The sequence below is a fragment of the Mercenaria mercenaria genome, chromosome 8 (genome assembly GCF_021730395.1).
Source record: "Mercenaria mercenaria strain notata chromosome 8, MADL_Memer_1, whole genome shotgun sequence".
Lineage (NCBI taxonomy): Eukaryota > Metazoa > Mollusca > Bivalvia > Venerida > Veneridae > Mercenaria > Mercenaria mercenaria.
In genome coordinates, this window is record NC_069368.1 from 82,884,401 (window position 1) to 82,911,663 (window position 27,263).

Sequence of the window (27,263 nt, forward strand, 5' to 3'; positions counted from 1 at the left end):
TGTGGACATTTGTCAAATAATATTACTTACAGTGGACTACTTTGCGCATCAAACTGGTTTCCGCTTCAGTTGTGAGGCACTTCCGTTATACTTTTTGACAACAATAACAAAGCACAAAATGAATCAATAAAGTCACTTATAAACCGACTGCTACTTAAATCAGTGTAAGTAAAGTTGTTGTTACAACATTACACATGTTCGTTACGTTATGAGATAAAGTTTATCTTGAACTGCATAATCCATTAATTACGTTTAGATGATATTGCATTTACAACTTATTTGACCCCGATTTTTTTACGTGAATGACAGCATTCTCGTGCAACTCGTGCAAACAGAATTATGAAAAGCATGGTGGAGAATTCAAGGACAAATTATAAATGACATTAAAGTGAGGATAACTGTATATTCGTCCAGTTTTGATCATTGACATTCCTGCTGTTTATTAGTAACTTTTGTGAACAAGATTAGAATGTTGCTTTTGCACATATACACTTTGATTGGACCTCTCAACCAAATTTCATACCTTATTTTTGGGATTTTTAAGACAATACAATTCAAAAGTTTGTTGAATGTGTTTTGATATTTAAGTGCATTGTAGTTCATGAATACCAAGTTAAAAATTAATAATGGCAACATTTCTAGGCCTTTATTGTAAGCCACTAGACTTCTGTAACGATAAATGTTTAATGTATTAAGGGGAATATACTCTTTTAGTTTTGTAATGTGGTATTATTCCTTGACCACCGTATCTTTTCTTATGCACTACTTTGTAAACAAACTAAATAATGTGTTTTAGCTCACATATGCGAAATGAAAAGCAAGACAGTGAACTTATTTCATATTCTTTCTTTAAATTAGAATCTGTAGGACATTGATATATGTTTGGACAAAGTGAAGCACTATTATTTTCGCACCAAAAAGTCTTAATTGTTGACTTTGAATGTACACAAGAAGTCTTATGTAATTCAACAATAACTTTCTTGTTTCAGTTTTTCTCATTTTTATTTTATTGAGCAATCCTTTGTGTACTTATAACAGTTGAAACAGTATTCATTTCATTTACCTTGTACTTTTTTGCAGGTAAATTTTATAATACCCCACCCACTTTTTTCTAATTTCAAAGTATGCGTCCCCTTAACCGTTAATGCGTTATTTGTAAAAGAGAAAAAATGACTCCTGGTATCAAGCGACAGTTAGACTCAGATAAATAGCTAAGATACTGCCTGTTTATATGTCTTTCCAAGACAGATTGTAGATGTTGAATAAAAAAAAACAACTGCTGAAGCCTTTGGTGAAGTTTATGTATCTTTTAACCTATTTCTAAAAAAATGAAAAATAAAAGACAACAAAAATGAAAAGTATAGAAAAATTTCATTTGTAATGTCATATTGATTATCGATTGATATAACTTTTGATCTTTGTTTTACATTTTGCTTTAACATACTCGTGAGGACAAAACCTGTTTTGTTGAAAATAAAAAAAACCCCAAATTTGTTTAGTCATTTGGTAGATAAATTGACCCTTTGGGACACAGATGATTAAACATTTATACCGTGTCTGTTAGCTGTGATTCCTAATGGCCATTTATCAAATTAGATTGCTAAACGTTTAAGAATTCGTACGAGAGATGGATAGACAAAACGACAGTGAGGTAACAATATATTCTTTTATTGTTTTAATGTACGAGTTGTAAGCGACAATAAAGAATACCCATTTTATGAAAATCAAACTGGAAGTTAGAAATAACAGAAAAAAAAATAATTAGGTCATGAGTCATCATATACCTGTCAAAATTTGTTTTCACGAGCTGTCAAAATTACTTTTATCTCTCTATTCTGCAAATGCATTGTTTTTGAAAGTATCTTGGACGGATATTGTAGTGTGTAACTTACTTTACATTCCACATTAATATTTGTGCTTGAAATTGCTTTGTTGAGCTCACCGACGTCACATATGAATGTCTATTGTTTTAGTTTACTGTCTGTTATAAAGGTATCAAATCTCAATATTAAGATATAAGAATTGTTCCTTTCTGGTAGACAATGGAAACTATTTGGCTGAATCATAATATAACAGTTTTTGGAAAGAACTGAATATTCTTTGGTTTTTTGTTATTCGCCGGAAATTCAAAAAGTGACATCACCTTAACATGTGATAAAATATCCATATATTCACACTGGATAACCGGCTATCCTGACGCCCGCTGGAAATGTAACCCAGCTGTAAATCGGTAGGTCAAGTTTTTCATTTATTTCTATTAAAACGAAGCCAATTCTTGCAAATCAACTTTACAGTTTTGTCATGGAATGACCATGGCTTACATTTACAATTTCTGGGCCAAAAACGATCGCTATGTTTTGAGATATTCGCTAACAATTTCTTCAGTTTGAAAAACTGAGCAAAAATCCAAAGTTTTGAGCAAATTGTTTCGTTTATAAACAACCTGTGAAAACTTTTATCATCTGGCTTAACAGATGTGTCCTTTCGGAACACCTGTGTGAAGTTTCCGGGTTCTGCGTTATTCTTGAAAAAGTTTATTAGGCGTTATATGGGCATGGTCGAGAAAAAAAGACTGTCGAAAACGGCCGCTGTATTTGAAAAAGGCAGTCGTTGAAGTCAGCTGTCGGCTATCGAGAATACAGCTGTATATAGGTAAAACAATTGTCTTCTAGACATGTTATATGCCCCGTTGTATCTCTTCTTTGTGTATATTTTGTATCTGTTTAGTCTGTCTGTGTTTTTGCGATTTCTTTTATCTTTCATTTGTGTAAAATGTGTATATTCGCAGCCAGTAAACAGTTTGTATATACTCATGTATGGTTCTTATTGCCATGTCGAGTAATTCTGGTTGATTTCATTATCATTGTTTAGTGGTTTAGAGTCTAGAAGTTGCTTTGTTCCTTTCGTCCGTCCGTCCGTCGGGCCGCAGTGTCTTGTCCGGGCTCTGATTCTACATGCGTGGACTGATTTTAAGTATTTATTTTTTAACTTCAAACAAGTGTTACCGATGATACAAGTATTAATTAGGCCCATTCATTAAATCCAATGTCAGTACAACAAAAATATCTTCAACACAAAGCTATAAATAAGTATTTTGTGTCAGGCTGGCAATTCCTACATGCATAGACAAAATTTGTGTCGTATAGTAGAACTTTTATCTTCATGTGGTTTTATTTGATAGCTGATTGTGTAAGATCGTAAACAAGCAAAGCAGACTTCAGATTTACCTTGTTATATGTTAATTAAAGCTACACGTGGCTGTCATAATAAGAAATAACTGATTAACAGTCATGTGACATTTTGCAAAGTTCTGCTTATTTAGATTTGAAACAATCGTTTTCAATCGTTTGCCTCTATACATCAACAACTTGCAATTTTAGACCATTGATAAGCTGGTATTTGTTGAAAAAATATTTATGAATAAAACAAAATGGCAGATTTACATTAGAAGCAATGAAATAATTATGTATGAGCAAATAAGATTATACACCTATCAAGCACTGCACTAAGAATACTTTTCAAAACAAGAACGGGCACTTGAGATTCGTTAAAGTTACTGAATTCTTGAAACGAAATTCAAAGAACTGACGACCAGAAGCAATCATTTGCACTTGCAAAACCCGAGGTGAAATTACTTTCTGTAGTAGCCCGGAGGCACCTGTAGTGGTTTTCCTCTACCATCAAAAGCTGGCATAATAGCAATATGTACTATATTGCTTCGGTGTAACTGCAAAAAGTATATGGTTGGCTTTCGCATGGCGGAAAACTGGCAAGAACGCGTGAACTAGGTTAAAATTCAGCCCGGGTGTGAAGGAATATAGTCCTAAAGCCTCTTGAAATAAAAGTGCCATTTTAAAAAATAAAGTTTCCGACAAATCACTGCCAGTAATACTTTTTACATACAAAAGTATTCAAAACCATCGGAGTTAAAGGATAGTCTATAAATGTTAACATCCGAGTTCAACGACAGCACCAGCGGCCGTTTTCGACAGTCTTTTTTTTCTCGACCATGCCTATTTAACGGCTAATATACTTTTTCAGGAATAACGTAGAACCCGGAAACTTTACACAGGTGTTCCGAAAGGACGCATCTGTTAAACCAGATGATAAAGTTTTCAGAGGTTGTTCATAAACAAAACAATTTGCGCAAAACTTTGGATTTTTGCTCGATTTTTTCAAACTGAAGAAATTGTTAGCGAATATCTCAAAAAATAACGATCGTATTTGGCCCAGAATTTGTAAATGTAAGCCATGGTCATTCCTTGACAAAACTGTCAAGTTGATTTGCAAGAATTGGCTTCGTTTTAATAGAAATAAATGAAAAACTTGACCTACCGATTTACAGCTGGGTTACATTTCCAGCGGACGTCAGGATAACCGGTTATCCAGTGTGATATTGACAGGATAGGATATTTATACTGGTCAATCTTCGGGTCAGTCCAAATTGGGCGTTCTCGCATTTCACTTAACGGTATAGGTAACTCAGATTACTGCTGTCGTAAATTTTCATCTTGATCTTAAATAATTACAACATGTAAGTCTTTGCAAAAATAATTTTCTGAATTTATTGATGTGTTACCGTGATAATGCTAAATTCTGGTATATAATGACCGGTTTAACCCGAAAGATGGTGAAGAATGATATTACAACATTAAGCCAGTAAAATAGATGGCGCTGATGATAGGATACGTTCTCACATTATAGCTGATAGCAATCTTCAAATACTCTACAGTTACGCTAACATTTTATTGTAAATAATGACAATACCCATATAAATCTTATTTTTTTATGCTCATGTTACAACTGTTTAGACAGATGGCGATAGATACGACCAGAATAGTTATAAAAATTTATCTATTGAAGACGACTATTTTGCCTCTATCATAATATCTATTTGTCAAATAACACCTGTGGGGAAGAATAAAAGACTCGAATTTCGTTAAAAATTAATGCTCGTTATCAATATGTGACTTTTTGTTTTGGATTTAGACTTAAAATGCAACAAAAAAATGTTAATTTCCTTCTTCCAGTTTTTAATGCTTTTTAAACAAAACAAATAACTTATAGATACACTCCTCTTGTATGTTAACATAATACATGTGAAAACAACGATCGAGTGATTTCTCATTTGATAAAATAAATAGTTTAGTACAAAATTAACATTAAAAACAATCGGTTAATTCGTGTAAATACTGACAGCAAACGCTGCAGACAAGGTCTTTTTTCCGGGTAGCTTAGCAACGAAATACTCGGTAATTGTCTCCCATTACTTGTTTTCCAAGTTGTTTAAATCTAATTAAATGCAAGATACATATACATTATCATTTGTGTTTAATGACACAATCAAAAATAAATAATTATATATCACAAATGACTTTAAAAAGAGGACTTTAGAAAAAAGCAGACATTTGTTCGAGACATAACTTAACATTTTCTGAGTTAGACACACTTTTATAAAAGGCGAATCAATTAGTTATACTTACATGTAACCATACATCAGAACTATTCATTAGATATAATACTCATTAAGTTAGACATATTTCGAGTTATTTACGAGTTAGGCCTTTTTAAACAAATTCACTGAAGGATTTAAACTAATTCATGAGTTAGACACATTTATGAGCAAGACTTATTAGCGAATTAAACTCATTCATAACACCAGGAAAAAGAATTATACACGAGTTATACATATTCATGTGTTTGACTTTTTTATTTGCAACAGAATTTAGACAGCACTGTATCATAAACGTTTCATTTAACAAATATTTCAAACTGATAATTAACTGTACACCATTTTATGTAAATAGCCATAAATACAGATCTTGGTGCTTAACTAGCAGAATGTAGTTACCTAAAACGACATTTTCTTTGATTGGCCTAAACACAGTTTGATTTGTTTTTACATGTTAAAACAGGATGGCTAGGCGATGGCGGACATTTATCAATTTCATCCACGTTAAAAAGCACACTGAAGAGCATTAATTTTAATAGAATATATATCAAAGTCTTTCCATTAAAGTAGGTTTTAAATTTCGTGTGTCATTTTTATTTCACGCAGAAACTCGTTTATCATTTCCATGAAATTCATATGTTCGCAGATTAATATTAATATAAAACTAAATTTGCACATAAATTGCCTACCAACCTGATTAATGAGATAGTATTGGATGAATCTCACGACGAAGCATTTTATGTAGTGACAAACACGTTACTTGTATCACTATGTCTTATACCCTAACAGCTGGCGTGTTCTAAATGATGGGTCACTGCCATTGAACGTAAATAATAAAACATACCGTCTTACTAGCACGCTTTTGAGTATGGAGTCTAGAACCAAAAAATGATAATAGTAAATATACATACATACTGAATCTGAACTTTGAAACAAGCTGAAGCGTGTGCAGGAACATGGGAAAGGCAGGGTGGTGGGACAGACAGGGCGGCACAGGCATGGTGGGACAGGCAGGACAGAACAGGACAGGCAGGGTGGGACATGCAGGACAGAACAGGACAGGCAGGGTGGGGCAGGCATAGTGGGGCAGGCAGGACAGGACAGAAATGGTGGGACAGGCAGGGTGAGACAGGCAGGGTGGGATAGGCATGGTGGGACAGGCAGGACAGGACAGACGGGGTGGGTCAGGCAGGGCGGGACAGGCAGGACAGACAGGGCGGCACAGGCAGGGTAGGACAGGCATAGTGGGACAGGACAGGACAGAAATGGTGGGACAGGCAGGGTGAGACAGGCAGGGTGGGATAGGCATGGTGGGACAGGCAGGACATGACAGACGGGGTGGGTCAGGCAGGGCGGGACAGGCAGGACAGACATGGCGGCACAGGCAGGGTGGGACAGGCATAGTGGGGCAGGCAGGACAGGACAGAAATGGTGGAACAGGCAGGATGAGACAGGCAGGGTGGGATTGGCATGGTGGGACAGGCAGGGTGGGACAGGCAGGACAGACAGGGCGGCACAGGCAGGGTGGGACAGGCATGGTGGGACAACCAGGACAGGACAGGCAGGGTGGGACAGGCAGGACAGAACAGGACAGGCAGGGCGGCACAGGCAGGGTGTGACATATTTATATAATTGTTGAGTAATATTTAGGGTGGTCAGTTTCCAGGCTTAAAAGATTGATTATGTAATTCATTTGGCTTCTTTTGATTTCTAACCTGATTGGCATAAAGCAGTTAGCACCTTGCTAATATTTCCTGTATCAAGGAGCTTACCAGCCCTTTGAAGTTTAATTATGCTCTGTCTTTGTGTTCCTCTCAGTTAGAAGAAGTGTTTTTGCCAAACAACATCTTAAAAAATTATCTAAGGAATATATAGAAAAAAGATATAAAATATAATCGTGCTATTTAATATAGCCAAGCGAGACTCTTAACATCGTGGAAAATCTAAAGTTGTGCATTTCTGATTTACAATTTATTACATCGAAATGGCAGAGCGGATTGATATTTCAAAATTTCAAGGACATTCAAGTGAAGACGGGAGTAAATTTATAAGTGACTTTAACGTATATTGTTCCTTCTATAAAATTAAAAAAGATAATGAACAGAGAGAGTTGCAACATTCCAGCTCCATTTAGATGGACCAGCAAAAACTTGGTTTTCAAATCTACCAGATCAACAAAGACAATGATGTTGAAACACTTTTCACAAATAAATACATTGATCAAAACCAAGCTGTGTTAATATGCAATTCGGAGACATTCAGTTCTTTGCAACTGGAACACTCAACAATAGAACAATATTACAGCCAATTAATGAACTTGGGTAAGAAATTAAACAAAACTGATTTTGACGTGATGTCCAAGTTTGTTGAAGGACCACCAGAACAACCGAGGGTCTATGTTCGAGCCGGAAATACAGGAACCTCCGAAGAAGCTCTTGTATCAGCAAAACTTGGCGATGAGTATGGGTACAGAAACAGAATAATGTCACCTCCATCTGTTGCAGCAGCAACTAAACGAACATTGGAACATTTGTCAGGTGAAGTAAATAACCTTGCACAAAAGGTAGACAAAATGTTCGTTTCTGACAATATCAATGTGAAATGCTAGTTGTGTAACAGTTACGGTCATATACAACGTGACTGTAGTTTGGCAAACGGTAAACTGACATGTCAGCTTTGTAGTCAGATGGGACACATTGCTATCGATTGTATCCGTTACCGAGGCACACGTGGAAATGGTCGGTAATATGGACGTTACGGGCGTTATTCAAGAGATATACCGCATCAGGGAAACGGGCGGTACCCGAGAGTCGGAGACCGCGGTCGCTCGGGCGTACAAGGGGGAAATGGCGGCACCGGAGTCTACCGCCGAGTTGGAATTTATTAGGGTAGACAATTAGCTCTGCGTGCAGTACGGTAGTTGATGATGACTGTAAGAATGGCAATATTCGCTTGGAATGTGATACCCATGCCATGAATATACTACCACTTTAGATTCCCTACAGTTTGTTAAGCGAGTTAACTCCGCGCCGGGTATTACTGCTGAGTACAACCAGTCTATCTACCCGTCTACCTATCGGTTTCTTTGTTATCTCTCTGACCCGCGCAACATAACATCGCTGCAAAGCATAGTTGTAAATACATGTAAGCTACTCACTAGTGTACAGATTAAACCCACTATAGCTAATGCGACTTTAAGTATTATTCTTAAATTAAGATATTAAGTATATATGAGCCACGCCATGAGAAAACCATCATAGTGCGATTGCGACCAGCATGAATCCAGACCAGCCTGCGCATCCGCGCAGTCTGGTCAGGATCCATGCTGATCGCTTTCGAAGCCTATTGTAATTAAAGAAACCATTAGCGAACAGCATGGATCCTGACCAGACTGCGCGGAAGCGCAGGCTGGTTTGGATCCATGCTGGTCGCAAACGCACTATGTTGGTTTTCTCATGGCGCGGCTCATATATACATTTGTATTTCGGGAATTTTAACACAAAAAAATGATAATTTTAGTTTTTTTTTAATTATTAATAACTCCCTTATATTTTAAAATGATGTTTCAGCAAATAACTTTTTATTAGTCCCCTATTGGTTGAAAACCAGTTTCGGGGACTATAGGAATGCGCTTTACTGTCCGCCCGTTCCGTCCGTCCGTGTTACCGTTCGTCCGTCCGTAATTTCGTGTCCGGTCCATAACTCATCGATGAAGGGATTTTAATATTACTTAGCACAAATGTTCCCCATGATGAGATGACGTGTCATGTGCAAAACCCGGACCCCTAGCTTAAATGTCAAGGTCACAATTGGAGGTCAAATGTCAACCGGGCTTTTTTCCTTTCCGGTTCTTAACTCTGCCATCCATGAAGGGATTTTAATATTACTAGGTACAAATATACCTCATAATAAGTCGATGTGTCAGGCACAACTTTCAGACCTCTAGCTCGAAGGTCAGGTCCACACTTGGCAGTCAAATGTTAACATGGCATGAACAGGGTCTGTTTCCTGTCCGGTCCGTAACTCTGTCATTCATTAAGGGATTTGAATATCACTTGGCACAATGTTCCCCATGATGAGACGAAGTGTCCATGCAAAAATCTCGACCCCTAGCTTTAAAGTCAAGGTCACAGTTGGAGGCAGTCAATAGGTTTTTTTTCCTGTCCGGTCCATAACTCTGCCATCCATGAAGGGATTTTAATATTACTTTGAACAAATGTTTCCCATGATGAGACGACGCGCATGCACAAAACCGGACCCCTAGCTCAAAGGTCAAGGTCACAACTGGAGGTCAAAGGTCAATAGGGCTGTTTCCTATCCGGTCCATAACTCTGTCATCCATCAATAGATTTTAATATTACTTGGCATAACTGCTCCCCATGAAGAGACGACGTGTGAAGCGTAACACCCAGAATCCTAGCTTAAAGGTCAAGGTCACACTTGGAGATCAAAGGTCAATGGGACGATGAAGAATGTAAAGAAGTATTTTTCCTGTCCGGTCTATACCTTTGTCATGCAAAACAGGATACTTGGCACAAATATTTCCCTGGATGAGACAATGTGCCGTGCGCAAAACCCGGGCCCTTAGCTGCAAGGTCAATGTCACACTTTGAAGTCAAAAGCCAAAAGGGCTTTTTTCCTGTCCAGTCTGTAACTCATTAATCCTTAAAGGGATTTTGATATTACTTGACACAAATGTTCACCACCATAAGACGGATTGTCGTGCGCAAGAACCTGGTCCCTAGGTCTAAGGTCAAGGTCACACATAGAGGCCAAAATTCAGATACAAGAATGACTTTGTCTGGAACTGGAGGGATTTTGATGAAAGTTGGCACAATTGTTCATCATCATGAGATGGAGTGTCATGAGCAAGAACCACGTCCCGAGGTCTAAGATCAAGGTCACACTTAGATGTCAAAGTATACAAGAATGAAAATTAAGAATGACTTTGTCCGGAGCATATCTTCTTCATGCATGGAAGGATTTTGATGTAGCTTGGCACAATATTTCACCATCATAAGAGGGAGTCTCATGCGCAAGAACCAGGTCCCTAGGTCTAAGGTCAAGGTCACACTTAGAGGTCAAAGGTTAAATTCAAGAATGACTTTGTCCGGAACATATCTTCTTCATGCATAGAGGGAATTTGATGAAAGTTGGCACAGTTGTTCATCATCATGAGACGGAGTGTCATGCGCAAGAACCAGGTCCCTAGGTCTAAGATCAAGGTCACACTTAGAGGCCAAAGGTCAAATTCAAGAATGACTTTGTCCGGTGCATTTCTTCTTCATGCATGGAGGAATTTAGATGTAACTATAAATAGATTATATTGTAACTTATTTATTACAGGCCGTCGGAAACAATCGAGACCAGTTTTCTGTGGTACAACATGCATGTTACATCCAATCAATTTTTAGGTGTATTTTGACCTATCTCTACCTGGTAAAGAGTTTCTTGTGGACTTATATTATAACTTATATAATATAGAAATAGGATTAATTTCCCTTTGTTGTTACTATAAATGACTTATATGATATCTTTTTTTTTTTTTTTGATAATCGGCCAAAAATGCCATATGAAAACAAATGTAGGTTTTAATATATATAAATTTTAATCCAAGTGTTTTGTTATAACAAATTGTATATATAGTACAATATTGTTTATACATCATTGGCAGATATCAGTTCATTATGCTTATATTGCCCAAGCATTCATTCATTTGACACAACAGATACTCATTCGTTGGGATCCTCAGATCAATTAACATCATAATTAATCAACTGAATGTAAATGTTCATATCAAACAGGTATCTTATGTTTTCAGGCAACAATACAAAACTGGCCCTTGTCACTGCATTATAGAAAAATAAACTTAATATATTTTTATGCGCATGTATCAGGTTTTCATGTCAGTTCAAAAATAACAAAAAAAAAAAAAAAAAAATCAATTTTCCCCATGGAAGGAAACTGTTTCTCGTTTTGGTCAGAACTGTTAAAATCGGATGCGTTGGGTAAATAAACCAAACTGTCGACTGCAAAACACTTAAAGGTAACTTTGCCTCAAACGTGAGGTTCCGCATTATCTGGGGGTAATCAAATTCTAATAATCTCTTTCAGAGCATTTCAAATAGACAATCTTACAATCAGTTCTCTAAGAAAACCTCTAGAATAGACTGGCTTTTGATTCCTGTGAAACTACGTTGACATGGAACATAAGATTAAGGTTTTCATATTTTCATTTCATTTTAGTCTAGTGTCTAGTTTATTGCTATATAACAAAGATATCAAGAATCTTCTTTGACCTGCTCTATTTTCAGGCAGTTAATTTTGATTTGCATTGTTCTTTGTTTATTTGAGACATAAAGAAATTGTCAGTAAAAGAAATAAAATCCGATTGGAATTGCTTGGCTTTATAGAAGAAACAATGAAACGAAAAAATAAGTTCTTAAAGAAATAATAGCAAATTAGGTTTTATTATTTAAAGGATATAATACGAAATTAAAATCAATCGTTTTGTGTTATACAGTAAATATTTACCGTTTTCACTGAAATAGCAACAGACTTACATTGTTGAAATAAGGGGATCATTGTGAGTATTTTTGAACAGAAATAATTCAGATACAACGCATCTACCTAACATACATTATCATATGTTGTACACTGTCAATGTTGATATAACTGGATCTATTATAATGTATATTTACACACAAATATAAACAAATACCATCTGAATGTGAAGTTCATAATATTTAGACTAGATCCGGAAGCGATAAGACTTCGTGCTACACGTTGTGATAACAGAGATACTAGTCAGTATGTATATTTACAAGATGTTTATCATTTCCTCAAACTAATGGACAATAACTTATGTTACAAAGTGAGAGAATCAACTGGAATTTATTAATTTTGTAAATTAGGATGCCAATAAAAATTGATTAACCTAAAAATGTGTAAACTACCGTGTATACACGTACTCTAAAGGGTGATTTCTGATAAAAGGTTTACGGATTTGTCGAAGATTATTTATGCAGAATCACAAGAGCTTTTCAATCTATCTTGGCTTTTTGTGCAAGGACTGTTTTTGGAAGGTGTTTATCCCTACTTATATTTGTAAATAGGTTTTTTTCTTAGATTTCTAGTAAAATGAAAGTCTGTTTTCTTTAAAGTGTTTTAAAAGTGAATTCAAATATACATTACTTAGGCGTTTTAAATGTGCATATTATGTTTATTCTAATATATATACTTCAACAAGGGTGAACAACTATATCAGCTTTTTCATTTTGTAAGCAGGCTTTAGGTGATCTGATATCATAATTGATGATGTATATATACATATATATATATATATGTATATATGCCTTTTCTGTGTCCCATGAAAGGTGAACACTTTAATTTCAGTGTTCACATGCTAGTTCAACAACATTGTGGATTCAGATTGATTGGTTATGGAGGCGCTGTGCAATGCGCATTTCAAAAGGTAAGGAATTTCATCCAGTTGAGAATCTTCAAAATTTCAGATAATGAAAATCTGAAGAAATAAATGAATATAAAGATATTGTCTATCTTAGCTTCATTTTACTGATCGGCAAAATATTTTACTAGATACTTAAATACCAAGTGCCTAACATTATTTACTGTATTAATTATTAGTGTATGTAACGCTACTCTCATGCATTAACACTCGTTTGTTTATAGCGAAAATCACGATAATTTTGTTTTGGTCTGCCAGCATCATAATGATGGAAAAGGACATGCTATTAAGGTGATGTCACGTTTTGAAATTCCGGTGAATAACAAAAAACCAAAGAACATTCAGTTCTTGCCAAAAACCGTTATGTTATGATTCAACCAAATAGTTTCCTTTGTCTGCCAGAAAGGAACAATTCTTATATCTTAATATTGAGATTTGGTACCTTATAACCCACAATAAGCTAAAACAGTAGAAATACATACGTGACTTCGGTAAGCTCAACAAAGCAATTTCAAGCACCAATATTAATGTGGAATGTAAAGTAAGTTACACACTACAATATCCGACCAAGATTCTTACAAAAACAATGCATTTGCAGAATAGAGAGATAAAAATAATTTTGACAGCTCGTGAAAACTAATGACAAATTTTGACAGGTATATGATGACTCATGGCCTAATTAAATTATTTCTGTTATTTCTAATTTCCAGTTTGATTTTTATAAAATGGGTATTCTATATTGTAGCTTACAACTCATTAATTAAAACAATAAAAGAATATATTGTTACCTCACTGCCATTTTGTCTATCCAGGTCACGTACGAATTCCTATTGTTTCAGTCATTTGTCACTAACTAGAGCAACTTATAGTGTTGCAATTATTCAAAACACATCCCTTATTTTCACATAGATATTGAGGATTTATCTAATGAGCACATGTATTGGAAACACAATTTCAATACCGACTGTGTATTGTAATAATGCTAATCATCTCAGCCGTGACGTGTCCTTAAAATTATTTTGCCTTTATAGCTTTATACAATACTTACAAAAAATAGTAACATAATTTTATCATAAACGTGGAATCACTTTTATTAGAAAACGTTATAACATCAAGTATATTGTGTTACATTTATATTAAAAATAACTGTGCACGGTTTTTAATACAATGCAAAATACCGTTTAATACACTGTACACTAAATGTTCATATTTCAAAATATTTTTTTTACTATTCTGCCTTAACTAAAATATTAACTGAATAAGATGTATTCTGAATGTTCAAATAATGTGAGATTATAGACAAAAAAACCTTTTAAATGATATGACATGGAAACACACTTTAGTGATAATGAAATGGCATAAGTTCAGAAATAAAAAATATAAAACATGTTTACACTTTCTGAAATCTACAAAAAATACTGATATTTAATCTACACTTCTATTTCATATGACTTTTATAAGTATATGTATAATTATGTTATACTTTATTAATAATCTGTTATAAAATGTTTGAATTAAACATTGATTAAAATTTTGGCGCAAAACGCTTTATTCTTTTTCTATCTGTTTATTTTGATTTTCCATGGTAATATCTAGACATCTATGTTTATTTTAAGCATAGGTTGTAAAATAATTTACGAATATGATGGCAAGGTTTGATGCTATTTAAGGTTCTGATAAGAATACAATAGAATTTATACATGTCCAAACTCTAAGGTATTTGGTAATGATAAGTGCTGCGTGAATACCAAACTGTTGAGTTTTGTAATTCAATAAAGCTGCCGATGGCACACGGATCATCAAACTTCTTTAACATGTATACAAATAACAGATAGGAAGAGTTGTAAAAATATGTAAATCATTACTGAAATCTGAATTTATTTATTAATGTTTTAATTGTATGGTCCAGTTTTTCTAATATAAGCTTTGAAAAACCTACATAATGTCCTGTCTTCAAATTCCTACTTCATTCAGATCTGTATACACAATTCGAAAAGATATTTTCTATACTGAATCCTCCGTTTTTTTCGTGACGAATATGAAATTATACATGTACATTTTATAATGTTCTTCCGTTTGTTTGTAGCAATACAATAAAAACTGACCGATTAGGAATTCTGTTGAGTATATTTCAGTTATGTAACAGGGGTAGTAAACCGAACCAGTGTTCCTGGATTCTCTACCGATACAAACCTGCTCTCCGCACGTAACTGACTACTCTCTACCTTCTTTATATTGTAGATTGGGACATGAATGAAAAGCACATGCTTGGTATGTACATAACTATGTTTCCATTGTTTTAAATAGTTTATTACAACTAAGTGTAACATTATGTCATGACTAATCCATTTGGTCATTCAAAATGATGACAACTAGTACTAATAACTTCATTTAACATATTTAAAATTTTCTTTTATTTTAGACTGTCAAGTTAATGGGCCAGATGAAAATCTCTGATGACCAAAGGCTAGCCACCAGTTAACAACATTTGATATAAAGCCATGCTGAGAGCCTTTAAATTTTATTCCATGAGTCTTTCAGCCATAGTGAATTTTGTTTATTGGTGTACATAAAATGCTCAGGATACTCAAGCTTTCAAATTAGGGATGGAGCAAGGTTTGGAGAAAAATATGCATCTCCTTGGAAAATATCAATGAATGAATCGACATACCTCTGACACTGGCGGTCAGATTTCAGGGCATCTCAACAAAATGCTGATTATATACTGTTTACAAGAAACTAAGTCTTGCTTTTCAAAAACTTTTATTCCATGAATCTTTCAGCCAAGTAAATTATGTTTACTGGAGTACATAATATGCTCAGGATATTCAAGCTTTCAAATTAAGGATGGAGCAAGGTTTGAAGAAAAATTTGCATATCCTTGGAAAATATCAATGAACGAATTGACATACCTATTATAGTCTGGCCATCAACTTTCAGGGCATCTCAACAAAATGCTGATTTTATATACAGTTTACGAAAACACTTGCTATTCAAAAAAGGAAAAATAGAAGAAAGTTGAGTTTACTGAGTCTCCAGATCAGCTTTAGCATGCAAGTAAATGAAACAGACGCAGTATTTCTTCGTTTGCAAATAAGGTCCTTTACAACTGTAGCAAAAATAACAATTAAAATCCTATACAGGATTTGTATCAAGCCTGTTATTAATATGTGTGTCAGTTACTTATAACTGTCAAGGGAATATTTTCCTATGTGTAAAGGATTCTTATTGTGGGCACTTACCTTTCAAAGGTTGTGCATTTATTTTATATATGTTTTGTGTTTATGTGTTTCAGTTGTGTTCTTAATTTCATTTATCTTATATTTTGTAAGTATGTTTGCCAAGTCTGTATGCACATATTGAACATTTGATCTTCAGCATTTAGATGGATATAAACCACAATGAGACTTTTTACATACCCATGTGCTAAATTAGTGTCCTTATATTTACATTTGTTGCTAAAAACATTTAAGTTGTTTTCATATCGCGAGTATTAGATGTAGACTAATGACATGCTATTGATTTCTATCCCCTGCTGAAGGTGGAGGGATACAGTTTTGGTGTCATCTGTCCGTCCGTCCGGAGCCATATCTAGGAAGTGGGTTAGTATATTTTAAAGATAAAACTTAATATACATGTTCACCACTACAGGGAAATGCGGCCTGTAAGTGTCAGTCAAATTGCCCAAATAACACCACAGTTAATAGTAGTTTCTAGTGTTAACTGTATGAGGTATTATGAATATGGCAATTTCTGCTTAATGACTTGTGACATATTTGATCTAGAACCATGAACAATTTCGTCAAAATGTTGATCCGATTTATTGATAAGGGAGGTTACTCTGTAAGTCAAGTTTTCTATTTCTGACCTTAGCATGACCTACTTACCTATCTAATTTTCTATAAATAGAACACATCGCAGATATACCACCATATTGCAACGCATGAATTGCGGACAAGGGAGCGTTCATGCATTTTACAATAACCTTTCAGTAAACTTCGAAGAGAATATTTAATTATCAAAAATACGGAAAAGTACACTTTGCCTGCATAAAATTCCTTGAAAAACGTACTAACAAATTAAATAAAGAATCAATAAGCATATATATGTTAACTTATTTTTCATCTTTTGTCTTATTTTCTCAGTTGATTACAGTGATGTAATGTCAGAATGCGCACATTTTTGCAGATTCATTTTACAGTTGTATATTTATATAACTGTTATGGATACCTTAACTTTGAAGCATAGAGTTTCCCAATTGTGACCACATGTACAACTGGTCAGAATATTTCTAAATATTTTATAAACTCATCTTGATTCTAACCTTTGACTTTTTTTGCTTATGTGTCATATACTTATTGTTTACAGATATTCACTGTCAACTAAGGTGTGCAATAAAGGGCCATCATTTGGCTGAATTTGTCAGTGACAAGTTAATACTTCTTTAAAATGGGATTTGATCGAAATATCAAAATTCATGGGACCATAACTTATCAAAGCATCAGTGACGTTCAAATAGATTTCCTTGTTGAATTTATATTTTCATTAATTTTATATGACTAGTCAGTTGCTCTAGTTGTATTATATCTTGTTACTTGTTTCTTTTTTCTTTTTTTTACTTTAATAATACTATCAGCACGTAAAGTTTAAAGGGTCCTGGGGCAGTGGTTTGCGAGTAAAGTGCCTTCATGCAAAAGTTTAACGTTGTGTTTGTTTGTTTGTTTGATTTGGGTTTAACGCCGTTTTTCAACAGTATTTCAGTCTTATAACGGCGGGCAGTTAACCTAACCAGTGTTCCTGGATTCTGTACCAGTACAAACCTGTTCTCCGCAAGTAACTGCCAACTTCCCCACATGTATCAGAGGTGGAGGACTAATGATTTCAGACAAAATGTCGTTTATCAAATAGTCACGGATAACACATGCCCCGCCCGAGGATCGAACTCGCGACCCCGCTATCCGTAGACCAACGCTCTACCTACTGAGCTAAGCGGGCGGGTGACAAACGAACTAACTAACTAACGAACGAACTAACGAAAGGACAGTTGAAAACTAATATGCCTCCCTTTGGGGGCATAAAAAGAGAAAGTGCACCAAAACTTTAACCAAGGTGGGGACATGGAGAGACGCCGACATGAGTAGGATAGCTCTCCTTATACTTCGTATAGTCGAGCTAATTACAGGCCTGTTGGAACTGTTGACAGGTTTCTACAAAATATGACAAGATTAAGACCAAGAAAAATATAATTTAAAATCATTCCCATTTCATAGAGGCAAATATTATGGAGTTTTTATGAAGATCAGACAGGAATTGTTATTTCATGATCTGACCTAATGACCGATTTTTTTTTAACTTCGAGATGAACCACTCTTGAACTTGTCACATATTTTGATTATATCCAACTGTTTCTTTTACATTTTGCGAAAACTGAACCCTAAAGAGTAAGATGCAAGATGAACAAAACATTCTATAAGACAGCTATATCCCCTGCCATTGCTATTGATAGTGAAAGGGTTTGGTATTTGGTGGAAACATTAAACAATCAAGTTGTGACCTTGACCTTAAACTGGTAGGGGTGAATTTTAAATTCTCACATTTACTTGATAAAAGGAATATTACAGCCACATCATATTAAAATCCAACAAGGGTAAAGGCGATACAGAGCAGACACAAAATGGAAGGCTCAAACCTTTGAGATTTATTTGTGACCTTGACCTAACAAGGCTGCCTTATAAAGTTCTGCACATCCTCTTAATAAGGTGGTCACCAGACCCAAGTTTCACGAAAATCCTTCAAGACACAAAGCTGACAAGAAATGTTACAGACAGAGACCTTTCCCATACCCCCCCCCCCCCACCCACCACACACTACACTCATAGCAGGGGATTAAATAAAATGGAGGACACAGGGGTATCACAGAATGTCACACTGAGTGAGCTAAACATTTGCATGATATGGATTGCACTTATTAAACCATTAATCAAAAATACAATTCAGTCAGGACTGGCATTATCCATCTAAAGTTGACAATGTTACAAGGCTAAACTGAGTAACTGCAAAACTGGAACAAGGCCTTTGAGCTGTTTATCATCTGATTTACTATGGGTCAGAGTTCAGATGTGCAGGAACTGAACCACGTGGGCATAAGCAAGAGGTCTAATACTGAAGCATTTGAATGATGAACCATGGTAAATTAGACAATATAAAATAATAGGAAAGTCTTGATTGTGTTCATTCAGATATGTTCATTGTCATATTTTATATTAAAAATATTAAGCATGATTTCATTTACATCATGCAGCAATTTGCCGTCATAGTGCTCTCTTACAGATCCAAGAGTCAATCATTGTTTATTGCATAATAAAAACAAAGATTTATTTCCTTCTTTGTTTAACTGGTAATCAAATCAAGACATGTTAGAATTATTACTTTTAGTATCTACATTAAGTGAAATATTACCATAAAATAAAATGTACCACCCGTAACTTAATTCAAAGCTACCTTAAAGCAACATCTTTTTCTAATAATGTTTGATATTAATCAGTTACGAAATGTTTGAGCCACTGAGCTATTTGTGAACACCAAGTTACTGGTTGTTGAATGTTATGGTGCCATTTACATTAACATTTAAGAAGAAACACCAACATTACACTAACCCGCCGGAGTATGTTCCTTTTTTACCGCAGTCTCTGTTTCAGGCTTTAGTTTACTTGGGCTTTCACTTTCAGTATTACCTTCTGTAAAGGAAGAGAAATTTCTGAAATATATTTTTTGTAATTTATATTTTATTTCCATACAAACTCCTTTCACATGTTCACATAATATAGCATGAATCTTTCAGTAAATAAATAGCATGATATGCTGAATTACAAACAGATGACTGAACATAATACATAGTGACAAAGAACAAGATAACTGAAGGGAGATAAAATCAGTTATTAATGATACATACTTTCTGACTACGTTGTTTCCCTTTATAGGGCTGAAGCTAAGAAATTGATATAAAACAAAATTTGTTATTTTCATTCTTTATTTTTTTTTAATTATCTTTATAATAATATTTCTTATTCTTAATAAAAATTCAATCATACCTTTTCTAATTTACCTAATCCATTCTAAGACTATGTATTAAGAAAAAATGTTTTGCCGGTGGTTTGGTTATCAAAGTACACTGATTATCCTTATCTTCAGTTTGTTTAAGACAATAAAAATATTCACTGAGTTAAAGAGAGAAAAAAAGACAACAAATTTCTGAAATATTAAACAACAACGGTGCCAGAATGTCACAATACACCTGTCAATGCCATCATAGCAAATTTCTTTACATTTGCAGATGTTATTCTTAATTCTGTGGTTTTGTAGTATTTCATGAAGAACATAATTTCCAAATGGCTGATCTGGAAAAAAAAATACTACAGTTGAACCTGCCTGAGCAGTCACCTCTATTAATCAGCCACTTTGCTTACTCCCAAAATTGACTTTCTATTCTAATTTCAACCTCTCTTAAGGTAGTTCTGCACGTTTGATAAACTGGAAGTGACTGCGTAACGTCATTTATCCGGAAAACGTAGAATAAAGCCTGGATTCGGCGTACGAAAATGAAAATAATTTTATGATTTAATCGAAACCTGTGAGTAAATTTATTACATTGGCACTTTTGCTATATATTTCTAAAGTCAAAATATGATATTAAAACATATGACGCGTTAAAAAATTCAAAACATGTCTTAAAATTAGCGAGAAATGTCCGGTTAACTTTAATCTTGGTCATATATCTCAAAAATAAGCATACGGACCTATACATTTATCACCAAATTATAGGTCATATGTATATTTAGAACTTTGAGAAGTTTCATCAAAATCTACATTGTAGAAACATTTCTGATCGTGAAAATGTTATGAAAGTTATGATTTTCTCATAGACTCCCATTATGAAATATTGCGTGAGATCCAAATTTTTCAAGTCAGTCTAGCAAAAATATAGCACACGACCCTATCTTGTTTATTTGCTGAATTTTCAAGGTATATTCTGAAATTTTGAAAAATCAGAGTTTAATCAAATTCTACATTGTAGAAAAATTTGTTATCAAAAGTTTAAATACAGGAAATCCTACTTTTCCTGTTGGCAGGAATACATCTTTTTGTTGTTAAATTTTTACTATATTAAAGCGGATTCTGTTTTGATAAAATGTAGACAAATATTTCATCATAAAAAGGACTTTAATCAATTTGGCTTCCAGGCTATCAAAGATTAAAGTGCATAAATATGTCCAAGTAGAGTACCAAAGATATGCCTATTAATAAAGCTTTCGAAAAAATTTAATAACATGAAAATACTTCCAAGTATAACTCCTTTGACAAAATTGTGACCTTGACCTTGGGTATAATGGGCCCAGCCCCTGCTTATACTATGTTTGCAGGGCTCTCATTTGGCAAAATTTGGGGCCGAATATAGGCCCCATTCCCCCCTCAAAATAGTATGTTATTTCCCCCTACTTTCAAAAGAATTCCCCCCTCGGGTCCAATAACATTAGTGCTACGCTTTGCAGTTGACTTGTTGGCCTTAAAATTTTACTGTTTCTAAAATTTCAGTGGCCCTGGTTTGTATACTGGACAATGTTTATGAGAACTTACAGTAAGATATAAGCAAAGTAACAAAGTTGACAGAAAAACAAAGGTTGCCAAAAAACTTTAATCTTAAAAATAAACTAAGTATACGACCTTGGTGACCTTGACCTTGGATAAAATGGGCCCAGTCCCTGTACATACTTTGTTTGCATACTGGACAAAGTTTATGTGAAGTAACAGTAAGATATAAGCAATAGTAAGAAAAGATATGACAGAAAAACTTTAACCTTAAAAATAACTAAGTATAACAGCTTGGTGACCTCGACCTTGGGTATAAAGGGCTCAGCCCCTACACATACATTGTTTGTATACTGGACAATGTTTATGTGAAGTTACAGTAAGATATATGGTGTTGTTTTTTTTCCAACGGCTAAGTATAACAAGAGCACCATCATGCGGGTGCAGACACTTATCAAACTCTGATTTTTTTGTCTCTGTATTATAATGAAAATAATGACCTACCCATGATTTTCCAGAAACAGAGCACTCGGCAACTTTTGGGGACAGGTACCCATACCCTCAGGAAGGGGAATTTTTCGACATTTTAAGATGAAAAGGGGACGTTTAAGCCATGTATATGTAACTACTTTTCACACTTATTTACACTTTTTTCAATAATTTCTAACTGATGTGACTATATTGCAACAGTAATCTTCCTTAGAGGCACTATATAATATTAAAAGAAAGACTTAGTCTTAATATCTATTTGTGTCAAACAACCTATCATCAGGGGAATTTTCTTCTGAGAAAGGGGAAAAAACATATTTAAAGAGGGGAATGGTACCCATATTCGGCCCCAAAAATGGCGAAACAAGTGCCCCGAAAAAGGTCCATAATTCTTGCAAAACACAATGTACTATGTAGAGTTATGGTACTTGTGCAGTCACCTTTTAATGGCAAATAACGGCTGAGTTTAAAAAATAGCTTTGACTAATAAGGAGAAAAGGTAACTTAAACTGAGAAATGGCTGTGGATGGACATTTTGGGGTATTTTTTATTAAACCAAGGGCAATAACTCTAAGGGAAATTGACCAATCAAAATAGACTTGACGGACATCATCACAGAATTTTGGTTCAAGTTTATTTAAAGTTTCATGAAATTCTTCTGGCTGCTGACGGACAGACGCATGGACAAAGCCATTTCAATACCCCCTCCCGAATTCATCGGCGGGGGATAAAAAGATAGAAAATCCTGTCTGCTTAATTTTGTGGCAAAATAATAAATGTATTAACAGTTTACATAAACCAATGGAAATAAATTTGATAAATTGCAAAACAACCTTACCTATTTTGAGAGGACCACCACAAAAAACACAAAAACGCCAGTTAGTTTGAACCCTCTATCCGCACTGGCCACAAAACATCTGAAATGAGTTGCATATTAGATCATAATTGTTAATTTTAGTTTTTAATGCTTTCAATTTTTGCACCTCTAGATTTATTGGTAGATTTATATAGGGGGTGGAGCCAAACAAATAATTGGAGGTGCATGTCATGAACTTGGGACAGAGGGTGGATGGGCTGACATACACATACACGGACAAGACCAAATCTAAATGCCCCCACCATTGGGGGAGGGGGGCACAAAAAGGCTGATTTAACAATACACACAATGTAGATGTATTTAAAGATGAAAACAAGGAAGAATATCCTACAAGGACAACCATGTTCTAAAAATGCAGACACCATTTACTTTGTTCAAATGATCAGTCAATTTGCAGAATCGATCTAGACCAAAGTAGAATTCTAGTTTGTCTAGGCAAAACTAGAATTCTAGTTTGGTCTTGACTGATTCCAGAACTGCCTAGACCAAACTAGAATTCTAGTTTGACTAGACCAATTCTGGATCTGCCTATGCCAAACTGGAATCTTTCTTCTGTATTTAATGCAGAAGAAAATGTTTCATATTGGTTATTGGTTCAAGTGTTTTATCAATAAAATGACATACTCATAATTATTTGTTTTGTTTTTTTTAATTCTTAAACTGAATAAATACTGTCTGTTTTTTTTTCATCCATTAGGAAATAATACAAACTATATCTCACTACCAAAACTTAAACAAGAAGATTCAAGATTCAGTCAATTAGGAAGCGACCTTGGCCTTTCAAATTGAGAATTTTATGCGCGATAATTGTCCATTTTGGGAAAAGTAATCAACAGCAAGTAAAAACAGAAATACTAATAGGATTTATCTCCCATTAAACAATGAATAAAATCCGGGCCATGGAAAATAACAGATTAGAATGTAATGCCTCACATGTGGTTCGGTGCACTGGCAGGCTATAGTGTGACAAAAAAAATTGATACCAGACAAACACTTCCTCTGAAAATAATAAAATGTGACAAAATCTTAACCATCTGTTGAATGATTTTTGGAAATCTTAACTTGCATTTTGGGAAAATTTCCCTGGTCACAGTTATATATCTACTGACCAATGTTTTTGCCCCCAGTGCCATAGGACTATTTATTATGCCATATTAAGGTGACCCACACGTGTCGGACCCCTTTGTGTGAAACATGTGAAAATACTTTAATAGTCTTTATTTACTTGGTAAATGGTACAAAATGGGTCGAGAAATGGTACAGTGATGCTAATGGAAAAAGCAAGAGTGTGGGGACCAAAGTAACATGATGTCACAACATATTTCCAACCAGGGACCGCTAAACTAGATGTGTTCCTTAACAAAATATCCCAGGGGAGAACACCCCGTATCCCTCTGCACCTCCCCCGCATACAATGAAAATGATTTGAAACAATGTAGATCTACCATATACATGGAAGGAAGAAGTAGATTCCGGTAGAATTCCGGCGCCGGCGGAATAAGATCTATCGATACACACAAATAGTCTTTGTGAGTCAACGAACTAAACAAACATTATACATTAATTAAACATATAAAATGTGTAAAACTACACCTTACTTTGTATCCAGTGATGGCTATTAAGAAAACCAAAAAAAAAAAAAAACCTTTTTCAAATTTCAAATCCTACGCAGGAAGTTTAGGAATGCCTTAATATTGGAAAGGGCCGTTTAAGCGAAAAGATCGAATAGTGAAATCTAGTAGATTTCGCGAAATCTAATCAAATTAGCGAAATCTAGACATAAAATATCTTTTAAAATCCTTTTAAGGTTTTATTAGAAATATAAATCTACGTGTGCATGTCAATTTTCAAGAAAAAATATTTATATTTAGGGTGGTTTGAAGCGAAAAACGTATACAGGTATAGATTTCGCCCGATTTTACACACGCGGGGAAAAAACAAGGAAGAATATCCATCAAGGAACGCCACGTTCAAAACACGCAGCCTCCCAAAAGACACACACGAACAACCCTCGCACACAACACAGAAAATGAAACACCAAAGGACAAAACAAACAAATATAGGAACACAGTGGGGCACCGCCTTGGAACGGTCAGTGGCAACCCACCACTGGGGAGTATAAACCGGTTTATGGTGCACCTAACCTCACTCTTAACCCCACCATGTTCCAAAGTTACAAGACAGTGTAAATAAAAATAATCCCCGCCAGGTGAAATCCTAACATACGGAAAGGCAACAGAAGGTATGTTATGTAAAACACAAAGATGCCCTTGTAAATATAATATAAACATGCAGTCCTTAAGAACCTAATACGCATGTACTTAAATGCCTTTGCAGAAGACAGAGCAACAAGGAAAACACCCTTAAGGGCCCAACGAAACAGGCCAGGAGACGGAAATCAAAAAAGCTCAGTCCTGTCTTAACCCTTTACTCCATATACATTTAGCCTAATTAGGCTTATCATATCCATACAGCTTTACTGATAATCAGAACACTATCTTCATACAGGATATTGGGGAAAAAATGCAGAATTTATACCTGTGTTATTCAATTCAATATTACTATATTTAATATTGTTTTAAACACTTGTCTTAAGTGACAGGAAAAATTATGCATAAAATTTAAAGTAATGAATTTTCTTTTAAAATCTTTTTAGTTTTTTATCAAGAATATATTTCGAATTTTGCATGTCACCTTTCAAGAAAAAAATATTATATATAAGGTGTTGTTGAAAAGAAAAAACAACATATACGGGGTTGATTTCGCCAGATTCTATAACAGTAACTATAGGCCAATAACAATTTTGAGCTGCTTAGGAAAACTCTTTACCTCTGTTCTGAATCAAAGGTTAACATCTTATACCTAGAACAAAATAATATTTTAGATGAAAACCATGGACTGGCATCCGAATGGGTTACTCCACGTCAGACCATCTGTTTGCCTTAAGTACCATAATCGAAAGCCCACCCGCTTAGCTCAGTAGGTAAGAACGTTGGTCTACGGATCGCAGGGTCGCGAGTTCGATCCTCGGGCGGGGCGTATGTTCTCCATAACTATTTGATAAACGACATTGAGTCTGAAATCATTAGTCCTCCACCTCTGATAATTCATGTGGGGAAGTTGGCAGTTACTTGCGGAGATATCCTATTTCCGGAATAGTAAAAACACGTATGATTTCGTTTTGGAATGGTTTAATCACTGGAAAAGTTTCGAAATTATCTTTTCAGTTGTATCAATATATGATAAAAGATAAAAGAACCATAACAGAGATTTTAAATGGGTATCTCATGAATGTAAAAAGCATCTTAAACTCAATCGGTAGACCAGACCTATGGCAAAATCAGAATAGCATAATCAGTAAATCAAAAAAGGAGTAAAACAAACACTGATTGATCAATACAAACAAAATAGAGAAAAGTGGAAACTTCACAGATCGCTCAACACGATAAAAACGAAAATGCTGCAGGCTCGGTTTGACTGAACCTGTTCATGGACGGTAATGGAAATGCATGGTTTGCACAGCTTCGCGAATCTAATAAAGGTAGAACTTATAATAGTTTTAAAGACACCCATGCTTTCGAGTATTACTTTAAGATATTCGATAACAACGGTTCTCTAATCTTGTTTAAATACAGAACTGCCAACTTCAAACTCCAAAGGACAAAATGAACAAACAAAGGAACACACAAGGACAAAACGAACAAACAAAGGAACATAGTTCTGAGTCACATTACTTGCTTCAATGCGATTTTTTCTCTCATCAGAGAGAACACTTTTTAACTGCGTTAGAACTAAGTGGTACACCACATCTAACTTTGAAGCTGTGTTTAGCATCTGAGAATATAATTGCACTCAAACACTTGTGTAAATTCTTTAAAATAATTATAGAAAAATTCAACTAATTGTGTATCACTTATACCACTATAAATGTGTAAATTCTAAAAAAAAGCATCTTACTTTGTATAGCACTAATACCACTAGATATGTACTTGAAAGTTTTGTCGCTAGACAATCACAGCGGTAACTTGACCTTATTAACTCGGCAGATATTAGTTCTTTCTTCCTTTCCATAATTATATTTATTATAGAGAAAGTTTCTTTTTTACTCAGATTTTGTAAGTAATAGCAACTTTCTCGTGCTAGGAATTAGTCCTTTTTTCAGCCTGTGTACTAGTTGATGATAAATAAATGTGACACAATCTACATCAATGAAACTATTTTAAGAAATTGGTGTGTACTACGATATTTTATGAATGGAGCGTGTTTATTTTGTGCAAGCGCGGCTTATACAATGTTTATTTAGCGGTTTATTTTTAGAATGACAGTTGCTAAATTAATAAAGGAATTATTTTCGAGTTATCAGGTCAAAATCAAAGAGCGTAGTTGAGACT

The 27,263-nt window shown here is 34.8% G+C and overlaps 1 long non-coding RNA gene across 1 annotated transcript; it reads left to right on the plus strand.

Moving 5' to 3' along the window:
• The first annotated feature begins 12,253 nt into the window (after positions 1 to 12,253).
• LOC123565954 (uncharacterized) lies at positions 12,254 to 17,517 on the plus strand. Its single transcript, XR_008372278.1, has 4 exons — positions 12,254 to 12,537; positions 12,848 to 12,926; positions 15,162 to 15,191; positions 15,343 to 17,517. It is a non-coding gene; the product is annotated as an uncharacterized LOC123565954 (long non-coding RNA).
• The last annotated feature ends 9,746 nt before the right edge of the window (positions 17,518 to 27,263 follow it).